Raw genomic sequence first — 19,495 nt, 5'->3', positions numbered from 1 at the left:
ATAAACCTTTTAAGCAACAGTGAAAGAATGGGAAAAGATTAATTACTAAGGAAAGGATAAAACCATAGAAAGGCTTCTTGGTGATACGTAGCAATAGCTTTGTAAATGTACTACCGTCTATGGGGCTACAGAAACCGGGCTCTATCAGCGTACTTAGAATTGACCAGATTTAAAGTGATGGCTACTCACTAAGTCAATTCACAGGAGATTGATGGATAAATTAGAATGCCAGTGTGATTATTTACAACAAGAGGGAACTCCTGCCTGTGCCTGGATGGCCCCTTTACCAGGCATCTAGCTGTGTTATCAATCAGCAGATTGTTGAGTAGGGAGTCAAAGTAAAGGATGCAAAAAGCTTTGAGGAATATTTTTTAGGGGCCAGAGTAAGGTCCCAATGAGCCAGTACCCTTGATTCAGAAAGAACTCAGCCCTTTTTGTCTCCCCCTGTTCAGTATTGATTTATTTGGCTTGCCTGTCAGTGGGCACTCTTGTTTTCAAGTTTTTTGGAGTCATGCTTCACTTTGTCCCCAAGGTACTGCCTAAAAAGCCAATAATGTTCATCACTGAATGAAAGGCTCATCTTGTGAAAGCCCAGTTACATGGATGAGACACAGAGTGTGCTTTTCTATTCACAACATCCTTGAGATTGTTGACCCGTGTTGGAAGCAAGTTGAGTATCTGACCTCATCTACCACAATGATACACATCATTCTTCTTGAGTTTCTATTAACTATTTCAATGAAAGGGAGGCTTTTGTTCAAATACCCTTTTAAAAAAAATCAGTTGTTCTCACCATAAGAGCCTGTAGCTAAAAGAATTCTCTTATCTGTTCTTGGCATTATCTCTATTTTCAAAGAGAAGAGACGGACTGCTCATTCCTTTACTAACTTGTCAGAAGGACAAATCTTTTAGCAGTTTGGGGATGAGTGTCTTTATGCATCCTGTATCGGCATAGTCAGATTATCAGGGTGCTCCTGCAACCTTGCCCACCTGAGCAGACATTTTGTACATGAAATCAGTAGTTGTCATAGATTTCTGAATATGCACTGCCTTCCAGAGAGAGACAGAGAGAGGCAAACATGCTGTAAGTGCACAACTTAGCAAGCAAGCCTGATGTAGAAAAGCCAGCATTTAGGCAAAATAGTCAAGACATTTTCAAGGTTCAAGATGATCTTCCCAATTGTCTGCAGGAACACCTCTATTATGATTTGACTTATGAAAAGTATTTACCCAGAGCTTGTCAGAAGCATATACACTGGATAAAGTGAAACACTGAGTTGGAATTCATGCTGCCTCACTCTTGGGGTGCTAGTGATGCAAAATCAGAGGTGGAAAATTCCAGTAACTCAAGCCTGCAGAACAGGGTGCCAGCTACAGACTCCTAGACCTCTTATTTCTGAGCAATTGCCCATGATTTTCTCAATGCCAAGGAGGAGGTACAGGCGGGAAACAGGTGAGGCCTGCTTTCTTAGACCCTGCCTCCTCATTTTGCCTTATTTTCCACCCTTGATGGTGGACCTGCCCTAACTACTGAGGTCATGGCCTTTCAGTTCTCTCTAAACATCAGTGCCCTGGAAAAATGGCGACATTAATTTAGATTTATCTAAGGCACAAATGATGGACCATGGTTTGACATGTGATCTCTCCTATAGGATATTTGCATTTTAACAGGAAAAAAAAACCCTAGAAGAATACATTTCTGGTTCTAAGATCTCAGAGTATAACAAAATGGTTGATCAAGTTTTGGGGAGTGGTAGTGAGGGCTGAAGATGTGCTTTTTGAGTCCCAAGAAAGCACAGTCCCTTAAATCAGACTTTGTGTCACATTTCTAGGCCTAAATTCTCTCTACTTGTTTCTCACTGTGCAATTGATATAAATAACATAATGATTACTGCCACTCCTTTGAGATCAAGCATACATTAACCTGTGGGGTTGTTTTATAGTAATTAAGTGATAGAACCTCTCTGAGGTTGGCGTGCATGTTGAAGGCTTTTTTTGGTAGTTGATTAGCAGGGAGTGAGACTCAAGAGTTTAATCAACCGCCAAAGTTATTAGGTTCAAGTTTACACAGGCACCGCACTTGTGAACGTGTATCGAAAGAAGGAAGGAAGTAAAGAAGGGAAGGAAGGAATGAAGAGGAAGGAAGACTTCCATTCTCTGACACGCAGCACATGTGCTTTTCCGTTTCATTGCAGGTTGGAGCCAGTCTGTGTACATATCTCTCAGTCCCATTGCTGGGCTGGGCTGCAAAGCTGACCTCATGCAACGGTCGGGATTCTGTGGAGGAGTGAGTGATGCTGGTGAGGAGGCCAAGATCAGAATTTCCTTCAAGGGGAGAGCCAGTTGCCTTTGCCCCTAGTCAGAAATTGCTGAATTCTCTTCGTTTATAGCATAATCATTAGTTTCAGGGTAACAAGGATGAGGGCATGTGGATGTATCCACACAACACATCCCAATGTTGGGAAACATTCAAAGATAAAGCCTGTTGATAGGGTTGTAGTACTATTGTCATTGTGTATAAAGAACAGCACCTCTTCCTCCCTCGTCATTCCTTCCCTGTCCAGTGTTTATTACAGCTCATACCCTTTGCTGGGCTTGGTGCTTAATACTTGGGAAGTATTAAGACTGATATACCATGCGTCCTGACCTCAAAGAGCTCCGATAAAGTAGGGGAGAAATCTCCTTACTCTTTTCCACAAGGGCAGTACTAGTTTACATTCCCACCAACAGGGTACCAAAGTTCCCTTTTCTCACATCCTTGCCGACACTTGCTACCTCTTTTTTTTTTAAATTCCTAAAAGATATGATGTGATATTTCTTTTTTTTTTTTTTTTTTTTTTTTTTTTTTGGCTTTTAGGGCTGTACCATATGGAAGTTTCCAGGCTAGGGGTTGAATCAGAGCTGCAGCTGCCAGCCTACACCACAGCCACAGCAACGCCAGATCCGAGCCATGTCTGTGACCTACACCACAGCTCATGGCAACGCTGGATCCTTAACCCACTGAGCAAGGCCAGGGATCAAACCCACATCCTCATGGATACCAGTTGGATTCGTTTCTGCTGCACCACAATGGGAACTCCCTTCATGGAGTTTTGATGTGATTTTCATGGTGATTAATGATGTTAAGCCCCTTTTCATATACCTTTGGCCAAGTTTATGTCATCTTTGGAGAAATATCTATTCAGATCCTTTGCCCATTTTTAAATTTGGCTGTTGAGTTGTAGGAGTTTCTTGTATTTTTACATGTCAACCATACCTCAACAAAGTGGTATGGTTTTTGCTGTTGTTATTTTTCCTTTTTCAGCAACACCATTGGCATATGGAAGTTCTCAGGCCAGGGATCGAATCAGAGCTGCATCTGTGATCCACAACATAGCTGCGGCAATGCCAGATCCTTAATCTACTACACTGGGTGGGGGATCAAACTGGCAATACCACAGAGACAAGTCAGATCATTAATCTACTGTGCCACAGCGGAAATTCCAATAAAGTGGTTTAAAAAAGTGGAGGGAGTCTAGAAAACTAATATTTAGAGGGCATAATTGATTATTTCTGGGGGGAACCATAGAAGGCTTTTAGAGGAGATATCTACTGAGTTGGATTTTGAAAAATGGGTAAGAGTTAGCCAGGTCGATGGGAGGGAGACTGGGATACTCTGGATGGAAGTAACAACACCCTGCATGGGAATTCTTAGAGCAGAATGCCAGTAGCTTGTGGCTTTCTGTGGCTAAAATATAAGGTGATGGGGTAGTGCAGTGGTACTGAAAAAGTAGGTAGGGGTCAGAAGGGAGCGTCTGGGTCCTGCAAAGAACCTGGCAATAGGGAAACCTCAAAATTTTTTTGTCTTTCTGTCTTTTTAGGGCTGCACCTGTGGCATATGGAGGTTCCCAGGCTAGGGGTCTAATCGGAGCTGTTGCTGCTGGCCTACACCAGAGCCACAGCAACTCGGGATCTGAGCCACGTCTTTGACCTACACCACAGCTCATGGCAATGCTGGATCATTAACCCACTGAGTGAGGCCAGGGATCAAATCCGAAACCTCATGGTTCCTAGCTGGATTCGTTAATAACCACTGAGCCACGATGGGAACTCCTCAATTTATTTTTTTTAAAACCTGGAAAAATATTTAATCTGTGGTCAAATCAAATTTTTAGAAAAAGCCCTGTACTAGTGCTATGGCCAGCCAACTGGAGACAGAATTGGGATCATGTCCAAGTAGGGAGGCTGATGTTATGGTCCAGGTGAGAGATGAGATGGTCCAAGCTCAGACAGTTCCAGTGAGTATGGAGGCAGAGGACAGCTTTAGGAGGTAATTAGTAAATTGGGATAACCCACTTGGCTATAGATGCATGGATATTAATGGAGAAAGACAAACTTAAAGGGAACAGAAGACCTTGAAGGTATTTTTTTATTTAGACAGGAACTACCTCTTTCTCAGAGAGGCAGCATTCAGAGAGTATGGCTACTTTGGGAGTGAGTTCTGGGTGGAGCCTGACTTGGGAGTTTGCATGAGGCTCCCAGAAGCTTGGGTGCTGAGGAGGATGCAATAAAAAGAGGCAGAAGAGAAGGAAGCCCTGAATGAAGAATGGAGAGGAATGCCCCTACATTTTGTCACAGATCAACCCTAGGTGGCCCTTCAGATAAGACTTGATAACAATAGTAATAATAAAAATAACAGCCATAAACTATATAGCTCTAAGCACTTTCGGTGTATGAGCTCATTGAAGGATCATAACAACTCTATGAGGAAACTGAGTCTGGGGGGTCAATAACTTGTCTAAGGGAGAGTTAGTAAGGAGCAGAGCTTTGAACCTAGGCAACCAGATTCCAGGGGCCACAAACTGATCACTCAGCTGCTCATTGGTCAGTTAGAGAGGACATGAGTCCATCAAACCCTGGATTAGTTCTGTTTCTTTATCTCAAAGTGAGTCACTCCTATTCTATCTGTACTTTAGAGAGAGGGAAGGATGTTGTCCTTGTGTCTGGGAATTCAGGTGAGAGTGAGTATGTGAGGATGGAGCTCAAGATGAAGCGAAGGGTCCTAGGATGCCCGCCACCCTGGCTGGACCTCTGTGGGATGACCTGATCCCATGTGAGGAAATGCTGTCTGGTCAGATCTAAAGATGATGTTATGGAACCTGTGTCTTTCCTCATAACAGCCCACTCCTGGAAATGGTGGGCAGCCAAGATGACAAAGGAGAAGATTAGAGGCAATGGAGACCTCACCAAGCCATGGACCTGGAAGATGAAAAGGTGAGCCTTGTTTGAAATTGCATCTCCTGGGCCCACTTCAATGCCTGAGCTTTCAGACAGAATTGGGGCACACACACGTCTTTATTTTTAAAAGGTAAAACATTGATTGTTCTGGAGACAAGAAACTCACCTTCGCTGTGAACTAATGCCCCAGTTGAACATAGGGATCGCTATCTCCATGGCTTTCTAACCCCTGGGCAATATTTCATAGCAATTACCTGTACAACCAGTTGCTATAGTTACCTATTGTCTCTGCTTCAAGAGGAGAAATATCTAGCTAGGCTAGTTAGCAGGAGAGAAATAGGTGCTAAGGTCTGACAAAAAAGAGTGGGGCATATAGAAAAAAATACCTTTATCCACCCAGTGGCAAGTTTTAGAACATCTACTCCATTCACAGGCCAGCGGTCATGCATCTCTACCCCCCTTTCCTATGGGAATCACCCCAGCTCACAGGGGTGAGCCCCCAAGAGTCATGTGTGGTTATAACTAATTGGATCATGATGAACACCTGACCTCGGCCAGGACCATGCGATTCCCTCCCTTGGAAACTGGGACTGAAGGTTTTCTGGCCAGTCTGTCTGGATAAATGGTAGCAACTGTGCTAAGGAGGCTTGGCAGCCTAGGGACTGTTTTCTTTTCTTTTTTTTAGTCTTTTTAAAGTTTCACTCATGGCATATGGAGGTTCCCAGGCTAGGGGTCTAATCGGAGCTGTAGCCACTGGCCTATGCCAGAGCCACAGCAACGTGGGATCTGAGCCGCGACCTACACCACAGCTCATGGCAACACCGGATCCTTAACCCGCTGAGTGAGGCCAGGGATCGAACTGGCAACCTCATGGTTCCTAGTCGGATTTGTTTCCACTGCACCATGACGGAAACTCCATAGGGACTGTTTTCTATCCTGTGAAATGAGAAGAGAAAGGGGGTGTGTGGACAGAGAAGAAACCTGTCTGTAGAGAGAGCAGGGAGGAGAGGGTCTCGAGAGTCTTTTAGTTTCTGGTTCCTCCCTTCTTGGGGCATGATTATTTTCCTAAGAGTTTTTAATTTCTTTCTTTGGATGATAATGATAGTTATTTGCTTGCATGGGCATGGATTAGTTTCTGTTCTTTGTCACTAAGCACATATACTCTGCTCCAATATAGGCTATCCTCAAGACCAGCCCCAAATTAGGGGCTGAATTATGTGTTCCCTTCCCAATTTATATGCTGAAGCCCTAACAGTACCTCAGGATGTTGCAGTATTTGGATATAGGGTCTTTAAAGAGGTAATTAGGTTAATATGAGATCATGTGGATGGGTCTTAATCCAATATGACTGGCTTCCCTATAAGACCTATAAAAGGAGGTTAGGACAGAGACACATGGAGAAAAGACCATTTGAAGACACAGGGAGGAGGTAGCCGTCTACAAGCCAAAGGCAGAGGCCCTCAGGAGAAACCAAACCTTCCCCCACTTTGATCTTGAACTTCTAGTCTCCAGGATTGTGAGAAAACAAAATGTTTATGCTGTTTCCTCTGTGGTACTTAGCAAGCTAATGCAACTACTATCCAAGATAGGAGACTGTTATTCTTCCTCCCTTTGCTCAAGACAAAGGAAACTCATTGACTGAGACATTGCTGGTTCTTTTTTTTTTTAAATGGTTCACTTTTTTTGATGGTAATCCTTAAAGACAGCAGCAAAAAGATCTTTTATTTTGGCTAAAAAGTCAGCTAATAACTGGCGTTCAGGGACCCTGAAGGAGTACAGCTCTGGAGAAAATACATCTTCTTCACCCTCTTGTTTGGCTTAAATGGAAAGCGTTCAGCTTCATGTCTTTCCGAGGAAAGGTACATACTAAGCTTGAATTTTGCATGGGAAAATGACTTTTTTTTTTTTTTTTTTACTAATTGGAATGAATGGGAACTGTTTCTTCGATTCATTTAAACTCGGGTGAAAACAAAGCAAGTCACTTTGCAGCCACTGCAGGGCTTGCCCATTCTTTCCAGTGCCCTCGAGTTCTGAGGTCAGGGTATGAAAAAGGCTCTTCCATCAATTATCATCACATTAGAGAATTATGTAGAGAAAAAGTGTCCGGGTCTTGCTTTTAATCAGGATGAGGTGTTTAGGGAAATGCTGTGGAGATTTCAAAAAAGAAAGAAAATAAGAGGAGAGGTGAAGGCCAAGAGTGAATAGCAAAAGAAAAAGATGTTGATTCAACGGAACTACCATGGTGTTTAAAAGGTCACTGAGCAGAGACAAGGTGCAAAGGAAAAGGGAATAGTTTGTAGACTCAGATAACACAATAGGTGCTAATAGAAACAGGCATGGAAAGAATTCTGCCATTTGTGTGTGTCCCTCAGGGCGGTTTCTCTTGAAGGGAGGGGAGGAGAGGAGAGGGACGTGATGTTCTCATGTCTTGAGGAATGAGCATTTATTCTATGGATACCACCAGAATAGGCATGGCAAGTAAATTTCAACTCATGCAGCTTCGAATATTTGGAAAATTATCTCCCTGGAGGATTGTGTTGAGATATCTTCTGAGGATGCATTTGGATTCAGTGAGAAAGGGTATCCATTAGAGGTGAGTCAGGAAGGAATACATGAATGCTATGTGCCACCTATGAGACCAAAAGTCACAAATTGGTGGTCTATGGAAAAAACGATGGCAGTAAGAGATCTTTCTTGGCCCAGGTGGTCTTCTAAAATTAAAAACCTGAGCTAGACATTTAAAAGTAAGAGCTATTTCATTAGAAAAACAAAACAAAACAAAACCCCATAGTTTCAGATTCTCTTTAAAAATTGTCAACTCCAGTGATACTGGTTATTCCCACATGACAACAGGATGGAGCTAGGTGGTGGCTCAGCTCAAACATGACCTCTATAAACATTAGGGTCGTTAATTATGTTAATTAGGTCTTCTCCGGGCTCAAGGATGGTGTAGCAGTAGATCGAGAACATGGCCAGTAGATGGCGCTGCAGGTCAGAACAGATTGAAACTTTAAAACCCAACCCAGCCTAAGGGGCAGACGAAAGGGCAAGCAAGTGTGGTAAAGGCAGATGGTCAGATTCCCAGGGTGAGTGAGAACAAAGCCATGTCCCACAGCGTTTCCAAAATAAGTGGGAAGAGTTGTCTTCTCTGGAGGGGTTGACAGCCTGAAGTTCTGCAAGGATGGAGCTGTGACTGGTAAAAGCTGAATTCTGGAGAAATCCTCCTTGCGCTACTTATGCAATCTCTGGGCATCAAATTTTATGGGTTGAAAAGTGAAATATTTTATCAAACAATTTTATTTGAAAAAAAAATTTTTTTAGAGAGTTCTCTTGTGTACAGTGGGTTAAGGATGGGTGTTGTCCCTGTAGCAGCTTGGGCCACTGCTGTGGCATGGGTTCGATCCCTGGCCTGGGAATTTCTGCATGTTGCAGGTGAGGCCAAGAAATTAAAAAGAAAAATTAAATGGACTCAACTAGACTAAAGCGCGCTTCTAACCTCCAGAGCTGCAGGTCCAGTTGTCTACTTGCCATGCTCACAGTATCAAAAATACTTCAAATGTATGAGTCCAAAATGAAACTTATTTCCTCCCCAACTCCGGTCCTTTGGGTCTCTCTCAGACAATAGCACCTCCCTCTATTCAGTTATGAACAACGAGAACCTTTTTCTCATTACCTGCCTCTCCCCACCGCTGGTCTAATCATTACAAAGCACTGGTGATTTTGCCCCTAAATATCTGTTGACTCTGTCCCCTTCTCCTTGGCTCTGCTGCTCTCAGAGTCCTCTCTTCCATCACTTTTTGCAAAAACAATAGCAAAGGCCCCTTCACTGGGCTCTCATATCCTTCTCACCGCGCTTTGAACTTTTCTTCACCCGGCAACCACAGTCTTCTTACAAGACCCCTGCTTCAATAATCTAGGGGCTCCTATTGTTTTCAAGAATTTCTTTTTGGTTTGTTTTCTATTCTTTTTAGAGCTGCACCCGTAGCACATGGAGCTTCCCAGGGTAGGTGTTGAATCAGAGCTACAGCTGCCAGCCTAACCACAGGCATAGCAGCACCAGATCTGAGCTGCATCTGACCTACACCATAGCTCATGGCAACACCAGATCCTTAACCCACTGAGCAAGGCCAGGGATTGAACCCACATCCTCATGGATCCTAGCCAGGTTCTTAACCCACTGAGCCACAACAGGAACTCCTAGCCTCACTTCTTTGCACACACTTGCATCTTCACAAAGTTTGGGCATTTGCTTTTTACCTGCCTCACATAGCTTGTCACCTTCTTCGACTTCAGCAAATGCAACTTCACAGGAAAGCAAAGCAGCCCAGTTCCCAGCCCAGAGCATGACTGAGGATGTGCTCCTGTAAGGGATAAAAAATAGAGACAAATTTTTCTGCCTTTCTTTGGGTGATACCTGATTTTTAGGTTCTTTAGTACTTGTGATTGCCACAGTCGATTGCAGACCTTTCCTGCTGTTTAAATGTCAGCAGGCCATTTTTGCTTCTAACTGATGGAAGAACCATGGTTTCGCATGCTTGAACTGAAGAGTGAGAAAGTGGCCCAGGACCTGTTTGAGAGTCAACCATCTAGTCCTTCTAGAAGCAAAATTTAGAAACAACGGGTTGTGGTCCTCTCTGTGAGTTGTTACCTTCAGAACCCTGGCTTCCTACTTTTTTTGGTCTTGAGAGCTCACCTCCCAACTCTGATTAGTCATTGCTCACTGATTCATGGAAGCAGGTAAAAGTTTATGGAGGTGCTCTGCCCAATAAGGTAGTCACTTGCAGTATGTGACTACTTACATTTATTTAAATTAAATGAAACAAAATATTCGTTCCTCCGTTGCAGGGGGCATATTTCAAAAGCCCACATGCCCATGTGGCTAGTGGCTACCATGTAGGACAGTGAAGCTATAGAATAGCATTGTGGAAAGTTGCATTGAGCATCACTGCTCTAGAGCTTCCCTTCCTTCCAAGGGATCTTCGCTTGGCATAGATGATGCGTCTAGGGTAACAGGTTTCATTTTAATTAAAATAATCAATCTCCTTTTATTTTAAGTGACAGTGGCTCTCATTTTGCTTTTGGTAAAACCGCAAAGAAGAAGAATGAATCCACATAGGCAATAGGTCAAATGGTACAACATGGAAGGCAGCTAAATTTGAAGAGGGAACTCTGTATGAGGGTGCTAGGAGGATGGGGTGCAGGAGGCTGGATTTGGGTGTTTTCTCCCTCTCATTATACTGGCTCCCATATGGACACAGGATTATTCTGTGATTTGTATCCACAGAAAAACCCGGTTGAGGGCCTGATCCCTTTTCTATAGGATTGGACTCATTGTCAAGGGGAAAACTGAGCAGTCTTCCTTGCGGGACCAGGAAAACTAAATGCAAATGATGCACTCTTCTAGAAATTCCCAGTACCGCCATTCATTTTCTGAAATACATTTTACATGTAAGCTGCCTTCACTTCTTATTCCCTTGCCACTCTTCCTCCCTCCCTTTTTATCTTTCTTTTTCTTTTTCCTCTGAGGCTGCAGGAAAGCGGACAGTGCTGTTCTGGTGCTTGGTACAGGCAGGTGATTAGATTACATTAGAGTTCAGCTGAAGGATTATTATTGTCTTTCTAGCTAATAGTAATGAGGATCGTTAATAGTCAACATTTACCGAGGATTTACTACCTTCCAGACTTTGTGCTAAGGGCTGCATGTGCTTGATCTCACTCAGTACTTAAGGAAATGTCTGAGGTGGTTTCCAGAGCAGGTAAGAATATATGTCCCCATCCTGGCCCCAATCCTAGCTGTGCCGAATTCTTCTCATTAAAGGCAGTTCATGGTATTTATTTTTTATAAGATTAAACAAATTATATGGGAACCACTTAGAATAGTGTTTGCATGTAAGAAACACTCAATAATTATTCTTTCTTTTTCTTCTTTTTTTTTTTATGGCTGCACCTGTGGCAAATGGAAGTTCCCAGGGTAGGGGTTGAATCAGAGCTGCAGCTGCTGGCCAGTGTCACAGCCACAGCAACACCAGATCCAGGCTTCATCTGGGACTTACACTGCAGCTTGTGGGAATGCTGGATCCTTAGCCTACTGAGCGAGATCGGGGATCGAACCCACATCCTCACAGACACTATGTTGTGTTCTTAAACTGCTAAGCCATTGTGGGAATGTCACAATCATTATTTTTACTATCATTATTCCTATTAGTATTGGTGAGGAAACATGGGTTTAAGGCAGTTAGGTAATGTCCCCAAGGCCAAAAATTTAGCAAATGGGGGAGCTGGGGCTGGAACTTTTGCCATCCTGATACCAAACTCCAAATAACTCCTTACTAATGCATTGGGCTCTTCCAGCCATATCTATATGTTGCAAGTAGGGCAACATATATAGAAGTGATTTAAAAATAAAGTCAAGGTGAGATTATCAAAATCATCATCAACAAAAAGGATGATGCATTAACATCATCTCTGATTTATAACACTAGCAGATTTTTTTTTTTTTTTTTTGCAAAGAAGTAAATTCACTTTCTTTAGCTGCTTAAAGCAGGGTGGTATCATGCCTGTGACTTTGAGCAGAGGTGCTGGAGGTTTTCCAGTTTGTACTATAATAACACATTTGGAGGAGTCGTCCTGAAGAGCAGGAATACAGCCTTTGTAGAAGTGAAGATACCAATTAGGATTTCAGAATACCAAAGAATCCTAGGTACTGGATGGCAATTATCCTTAATAAAGATTCGTTGATGCTGATGCTGTCAGAAACGGAATCAGGCACAAGGCGTACAATAATAATTTAGACATGGTCCCTATTCTTAAGCAGCACAAACCTTAGTGGGAAAGGAGGATCTATAAGCAAATATTTGGAGAATTAGCCTTCAGAAAAGTGACACTGAATCTAAGTGTTGATGGATGAGTAGGAGTTTTCTGAGTGGGAAAGGCGTTCTAAATGGACAAAGGAGAAAGAACAAACCACAGAGGCCTAAAGGACTATTTCCTGATGAAAGGATCAGTTATTTGGAATGACAAGAGCTTAGGACACCCAAGGGCATGTTTCTGAAGATAACCTTGGGTGGGTAGGCTGTGCAAGGAATCATGCTAAGAAATATGGACTCTATTCCAGATGCTAGGGGACAACTGAAGGTGTTAGACAAAGGGGGTAACTTGATTAAACTAGTATTTTGGGAAGATAACTTGGCACCTATATGGAGGGCAGATAGAGGCAGGGTGAGCCTGGATGAAGAGGGAACAGTTAACAGAAGATTCTGGGTCATTCAGGTGAGCAAGGGACAAGGGTCTGAATGTTGAGGGAGAGGATGGATTCAAGAAACATTTCAGAGAAAAAATGGGCAGGACTTAGTGACCAAAAATAAAGAGCTCGAAAGTGGAAGGGTTCAAATCCATTTACTTGGTGTTTGTACTAAGCACTAGAGATACAAATACAATTAAGGGATGGTTCCTGTAATTAAGTAGCTGGAAGGAGAGGCAAGTATGTTAATAAAGACATACAGTGCAATGTCCTATACACAGTGATAGCTCTGTGTACAGAAATAGCACACAAGAGGCTGCCAAGAATGATTCTATGTTTTCTAGCTCCGGTGAGTTGGTGAATGTTGATGTGTCTTTGAATAGGAGGAGGAAAAATGGACGAGGAGCCAGTTTCTGGAGGTTTTTTGTTTTTTTTGTTTTTTTTTTTTTTTTTTTTTTTTTTTGTCTTTTTGCTATTTCTTGGGCCGCTCCTGCGGCATATGGAGGTTCCCAGGCTAGGGGTTGAATCGGAGCTGTAGCCACCGGCCTACGCCAGGGCAACAGCAACGCGAGATCCGAGCCGCGTCTGCAACCTACACCACAGCTCACGGCAACGCCGGATCGTTAACCCACTGAGCAAGGGCAGGGACCGAACCCGCAACCTCATGGTTCCTAGTCGGATTCGTTAACCACTGCGCCACGACGGGAACTCCTGGAGGTCTTTAATGCACTGGTTTTAATGTTCATAAGGCAGTTGGAACTTAAGATATTCTGAGTCAAGTCACAGCCTAGCTCACCTTGGATCTGCAAGAGTTACAGAAAAAGAAAAAAGTAGTAGTTGTCTTTAAAAAAACCCTGCTGGCATGAGTTTTCTCCTTTTAAATGTTTTCATTATGAATATAAAGAGGGAGAGAGAGAGAGAGAGAGACTATTAATTGCCTCTTTACCTCCTACAGTCTTGACTTGGGTTTAAAAAATTCTTCCTCCACTAATTATAAGGGCTCTGTCTATGTGCCTTGAAAACTTCTAGTTCAATTATTATTATTTTTTTAATAGAAATAGCACCAAAGGCTAAACTTGTTTTATTTTGTATGCAAGAGGATGATATCTTAAGAGGGCCTCTTAATCAGAGTTGCCTTCTAAAGCTCAGATGACCTATACTTTGATAGTGACCTACACCTGATAAGGGTTCAACAGTAATTTACGGGTAGATAGAGATTCATGCAAATGTTTCAGAGTTTGCAAAGACTCATGAAAGAGCCAAGTGTAATTACATTAACTTAACCAACTATCACGAAAGTAAGTTTAACGAAAGGTAGAAAAGGGTATAATACCAAAACTAACTTAGAGACTATTCTAAACTATGCAATTCTTTTTCTTTCTTCTTTTTTTTTTAAAAGAAAATTTCTTCCAGGGAGCTCAAAGAATTTGACCAATGCTTTTTCAGTTTGAACACTCATCTAGAGCCTGTAATATGCTAGTTCACCAGAGAACAATTATAATCATCATGTTAGGAATCAAGGATGACATTTGAATATAGGTTTTCCATACCACAGTGGGAGAGACATTTTACACATGGCTATGTTCAGGAGGAAAGAGCGTAACTTGGAAATGTATATAAAGAGATGCAGGATGTCACTTTTGTGAGCATAAAGAAGCATCTGAAGCTAGATGTGTTAACAAGGAATGGTGGTTCTTTCACTGACCTGCTGAGCGCTGGGGATTTAGGGTGCAAGTGTGCCTTTATTTTGCGAATTCAAAGCCCTATCATCTGCTATTACTCTAATTTATTAAAGGTAACATCCAAGTATTGGCTGGACACTGGGGTCGTGACTGCCAGGCATGCAACAAAAGCCACAGCGGGACTACAGTTCCCAGCATCCCTTGCAGTTAGACGGGTGGCGGGGCTGGGGCGGAAGTGAGGGTTGATCCTTGCGGTTCTGGCTGGTGAAACTCCCACAGTCCTGCTCTCTCTCTCATTCTCCATGTGTGGGGACGGGTGTCAAGCATCCTGAAAAAGACCCGAGGACCGGGTGGTGGAACGCTGCTGCAGACCTGGACTATTTTCACTGGATTCTGAGTGAGCGAGTGCAGAGCTCAAACTCTCAACTTCGAAGGAGAGGATGTAGGCCTGCGTGCGGTTGCTGATTTCTCTGGGAGCTTCATGAAGCTCATTCTGGGAAAGATGAAAAAAACCTGGAAGCCGGAATCAACTGCTTCTAGAACTGCTGCTGCCAGGTAAGAAATGGTGGTCAGGTGACATTGATGGATGTAACAAAACAAAGCAACCCACAAAAAGATGAACAGACAAGCAAAAACGCCAAACAAGCCCATGAAGGAGCACCACCCTTCTTCCTCCTCCAACCTTTATCCCCTTCTAGCACCCTCTACTGAAAGAACCTTCAGGAAACAGCCATCAGAGCAGTGTGGTTCACTGAATTCCAGCTTCAGTATCATAAAGCTGAATATAGAAATGTGGCTTTTGAGAAGAGCTACAGTAGCTTAATTATCATCACAGCAACAACAACAACTATATATATATATTTGCCTTTTGTCTTTTTAGGGCCACACCCAGGGCATATGGAGGTTCCCAGGCTAGGGGTTGTCAGAACTGTAGCTGCCGGCCTACACCACAGCCACAGCAACTAGGGATCCTAGCCACATCTGCGACCTACACCGCAGCTCATGGCAATGTCAGATCCTTAACCTGATGAGCAGGGCCAGGGATTGAACCCACATCCTCATGGATACTAGTCGGGTTCGTTAACCACTGAGCCAAGATGGGAATGCCAAGAAATATATTGTTATTGCATTAAATCACAAAGATATTTGGTGTTTGTGACAGTAGCTAATCAAAATAGATCCCCAAACTAAATTTAAATTAAACAAATTTAATTTCACAAAAAGCACACTATATTTTCCTTTTTGTCCCTTATGTCATTAAGGATTTGGTGAAAATTCACCTTCTGATGCTGTTCATATAAGAATAGAAAGGGTTAGAGTACATGATAGGTGATATCTTGGGATTTTGGGGACAAGTAGCCTTTCATTTTACCAATGCGAAACCTATCATGTACTTTGATAACTTCACTCTTTCCTTCAAGTGTTTGTATTCTTACATGTTTACAAAATCATGGGTGTGGGAATAGAAGGGCAGATTTTGGATGGGGACAGGAACAATATGAAGTGATGGTTTAGTACCAATTCTTTTGGGTTCCTTGGATTGAGTTTAAATTTTGGTTGGAGGAGTAGGAGCGAACACTTGTTTGTTTCTTGTGAGAAATCTGATCAAGGGAATGTATTCAGTGCTGGCAGAACTGTTTAAGAGAAACTAGATGCAAAAAAGAGCTGTTTTGTGGTCCAGGTGACTAAGTGTAACTTGGAGATGGGTAAGGGTTTGTGTCCTGAACACTTCTTCATGGCCTGGATAATGCTCTGGCAGTCCAAGAATTGAGAGCTTTGAGTCCATCCCGTAAAGGCACATGAGCTAACCTCTCTGGCTTCAGCTCTTCCCCTTTCCTCCCTCTTCCACTGCTCTAACTACAGTGGTCTAATAGCCATTTCTGGGATAGGCCTGCACCTACCTCAGGGCCTTTGCACTTGCTATTCCCTCTGCCTGGAATGGTATTTATTTATGGACTGTTTCTCTACACTAAAATACAAATGCTATGAGAGCCGGGTTTTTTTGTTTTATCTGTTTTGTTCCCTTCTATATCCCTGGTGCCCAGAATGGTTCCTGACCTATAATAGGTCCTTAATAAATATTGCTTGAGTTAATATTACTCTTGTTGAAATACATACTTCTCTTTCCCATGACCTTTCTAAAATAGATCTCCTGTTTTGTCGGTTCCTTGTTTAATACTCTTCAGGTGTTTTCACTTTGCTTTCAAAATAAATTTCAGACTCCTTACCATGGCCTGCAAAGTCTTCAGAACTTTTCCTGCTAATATCTCCAGCTCCACCTCTTGTCACTCAGTTCTTTCTATTCTACTTTCCCGCTGTATTGAAATATTTGCGGAACCAGAGTTCCCGTTGCAGCTCAGTGGTAACAAACCCAACTAGAGTCCATGAGGATGCAGGTTCAATCCCTGGTCTCACTCAGTGGGTTAAGGATCTGGCAATGCCGTGAGCTGTGGTGCAGAAGTGGCTTGGATCTTGCATTGCGGTGGCTGTGGGGTAGGCCAGCAGCTGTAGTTCTGATTTGACCCCTGCCCTGGGAAATTGCATTTTCAGCGTGTGAGGCCCTAAAAAGCAGAAAAAGAAATTTGCGGAATCAGTGGAGCCATGATCCTTATCTTTTGAGTTTTAAATGCATAGATAGCCACGTCTCCTTTGGAGGTGCTGTCTGTCCCTTTCACCCTTTAGGAGATAGCTTTGACATTGTTTTGTTCTGGGAAGACTTTTTGCCCTCAAGGCTGATTGGTCCAATATTGCCTGATGTTTACCTTCAGTATAGCACCCAGCATGGTGTATTTTGATGACCTACTTTGTTATAGCTTAGAACAAGACTTTCTTACTTCACTTGGGCTGCCATAACAAACATTGTTGACTGGGTAGCTTAAAACACAGAAATTTATTTCTCACATGGGCTGTAAATCTGAGATCAGGATGTCAGCATAGTCAGGTTCTGGCGAGAGCTCTTTTCCTGGCTTGTGGGGGGCCCCTTTCTCTCTGTGTGCTCACATAGCTTTTCCTCAGTGTGTGTGCATGGTGGGGAGAAGACAGAGACAAACAGAGAGATTTTTTTCTTCTTATGAGGCTGCTGATCTATTGGATTAGAACCCTTTTGACATGACTTAATCCTAATCCGAGCTAATGGATAAGAATCCTTTTGACATCTCTTAACCCTAATTATCTCCTAAAAGCCCTAACTCAAATACAGTTACATTGGGGGTTATGGCGTCAACATATGAAATTTTTCTGGTGGTGGGGGGAGGGTGGGAGACACACTTCAGTCCATAACAAAGACCCGATTTTGAATTTTATTGAAAATGTCAAACACCCACCAAATAGGGACTAATAGAAGTGTTTCTGGCGGAAAGAATATGAGAATGAAATGGGAAAGAAGGAAGGATAAAGCTGAATAATCAGGGGCCCAGGGGAGAGCAGGAAGCTGTTTGGGCATATCTTCATGCTGGAATGCTGGGATCATACAGGTCTTTCTACCAGGGTCACACCGAGTGAGGATTAGATGCAGGGTGTGAAGGCCGTGGTCATCTTTGGCATGTTTCAGACAGTGTTTGATATTGGGAAGACCAGTCTAGAGCAGTGGTATTTTACCAACAATTAAAAAAATGATCAAATAAACAAGACCAGGGGGTCCATCAGCATTGGCAGTCTACAAGGAGAGGCAAGATCTGGCCCTTAGTGGCTGGAACCAGGTGGACTTCAGAGCTGTATAACCAGCCATTTGCTAAGGTGTTTGGCAGGGTAACAGGGAACCTGGGTCTCTTATACCAAATACTTTGGTCCAAGGGTACTTGGTATGATAATGGGGAATCAGAGAAGCTTGGCCAGGAAGGGTCCAGGGATGCTGTGTCCTGAGTTTCCAGGACAGTCCTGGCGATCTGGTGGTATAGGAGCCTCAAGCAGCTTCAAGGGAGCCTCGCACCTCTGGCTGGACATTGCTTCTCAGGATTGGAAGCCTTAGTTAACTCCTTACAATTATTTCTATAGTCCCAATAGCCTTTTTTTCTCATAATCATGACCTGCTGGATTTTCCAGAGTAACCTACAAAAATACAAAGAAAAGGGTATTTCATAATAACTGGTTATTTCATTACCATCAGCATATCAGGAGCCTCTAGGAGAGAGAGCAGTGTCATGTCTCCAGTTCTGGACCCAGGTGTATAGCAACCATGGGAGGAACCCCTCTCCTCTAATGGAGGGAAGACTTCCAATGTCAAAACTTATGACACCTGCAGATAGTACCTCCACACTCCTATTGCCTCAGGCTTTCTGCAGTCCAGACCTGCATCACATTCTAAATATCCACATTGCCTTACTTGTGCGTACCACAGGGGGCCAGGGAAGGTTGTCAGGATAGCTTAGCAGCGCTGTCTATAGTAACAGAAGGACTAAAGCATTTATCTGCAGATTTGCAGGGGAACAAAATAATTCTGCCTCATAACTACCAAATCCCAGGCAGTGGAAGGAATATGGATACCATTTCAAGATTGTTCCAAAATTGCTTTATGGTTTAAATTGTTCCTACCCACTTTAGGGTTTCTGCCATTCTGATTCACTCTTCAATCCTCATGCCCAAGGTGCCTGTCAGTCACGACCAGTTTACACTGTTTTAAAGGAAGCAGGATGATGCAGAGCTTAGGAATCCTGGGTTTGTGACTTTTCAGCTTAAGCTCTTTAAACTGCAACTTACTTGCCTAGAGAATGAGTTTAATAAGAGTCTGTCTGTTATAGGGTTGGTGATTAAATGATGCATGTAAATGGCCACAGAGTTAGCATCCAACAAATATGAACTCTTTTTTTAAAAATAAATTCTATTGGAGTATAGTTGATTTACAAAATTGTATTAGTTTCAGGTGTATAGCAAAGTAAATGTTATATATATATCCATTCCTTCTCAAATTCCTTTCCCATGTAGGTTATTACACAGGATAGATTGATAACTCTGTGCTATAGAGTGGGTCCTTGTTACTTATCTATTTTGTATATAGTAGTGTATATATGTATATATGTCAGTCCCAACCCCCTAGTATATTCCTCCTCTCCATGTTTCCTGTTTGGCAGCCATAAATTTGGTTTAAAAATCTTTGAGTGTGTTTCTGTTTTGTAAGTTCTTTCGTATCATTTTTTTGGTTTTATTTTAATTTTTTTATTTTATGATTTTTATTTTTTCCATTATAGTTGATTTACAGTGTTCTGTCGATTTCTACTGTACAGCAAAGTGACCCAGTCGTATATATATGTTCTTATCTCACATTATCCTCCATCGCGTTCCGTCACAAGTGACTGGATAGAGTTCCCTGTGCTATACACCAGGATCTCATTGCTTATCCACTCCAAATGCAGTAGTTTGC

At 42.7% G+C, this 19,495-nt stretch overlaps 1 long non-coding RNA gene across 1 annotated transcript; it reads left to right on the top strand.

The window, feature by feature from the left end:
- On the top strand, positions 4,079-14,694 carry LOC110259279. Its single transcript, XR_002341504.1, has 2 exons — positions 4,079-5,253; positions 14,419-14,694. It is a non-coding gene; the product is annotated as an uncharacterized LOC110259279 (long non-coding RNA).

The sequence above is a fragment of the Sus scrofa genome, chromosome 2 (assembly GCF_000003025.6).
Source record: "Sus scrofa isolate TJ Tabasco breed Duroc chromosome 2, Sscrofa11.1, whole genome shotgun sequence".
Taxonomy (NCBI): domain Eukaryota; kingdom Metazoa; phylum Chordata; class Mammalia; order Artiodactyla; family Suidae; genus Sus; species Sus scrofa.
This window is presented reverse-complemented; position numbering and strand designations above follow the sequence as displayed.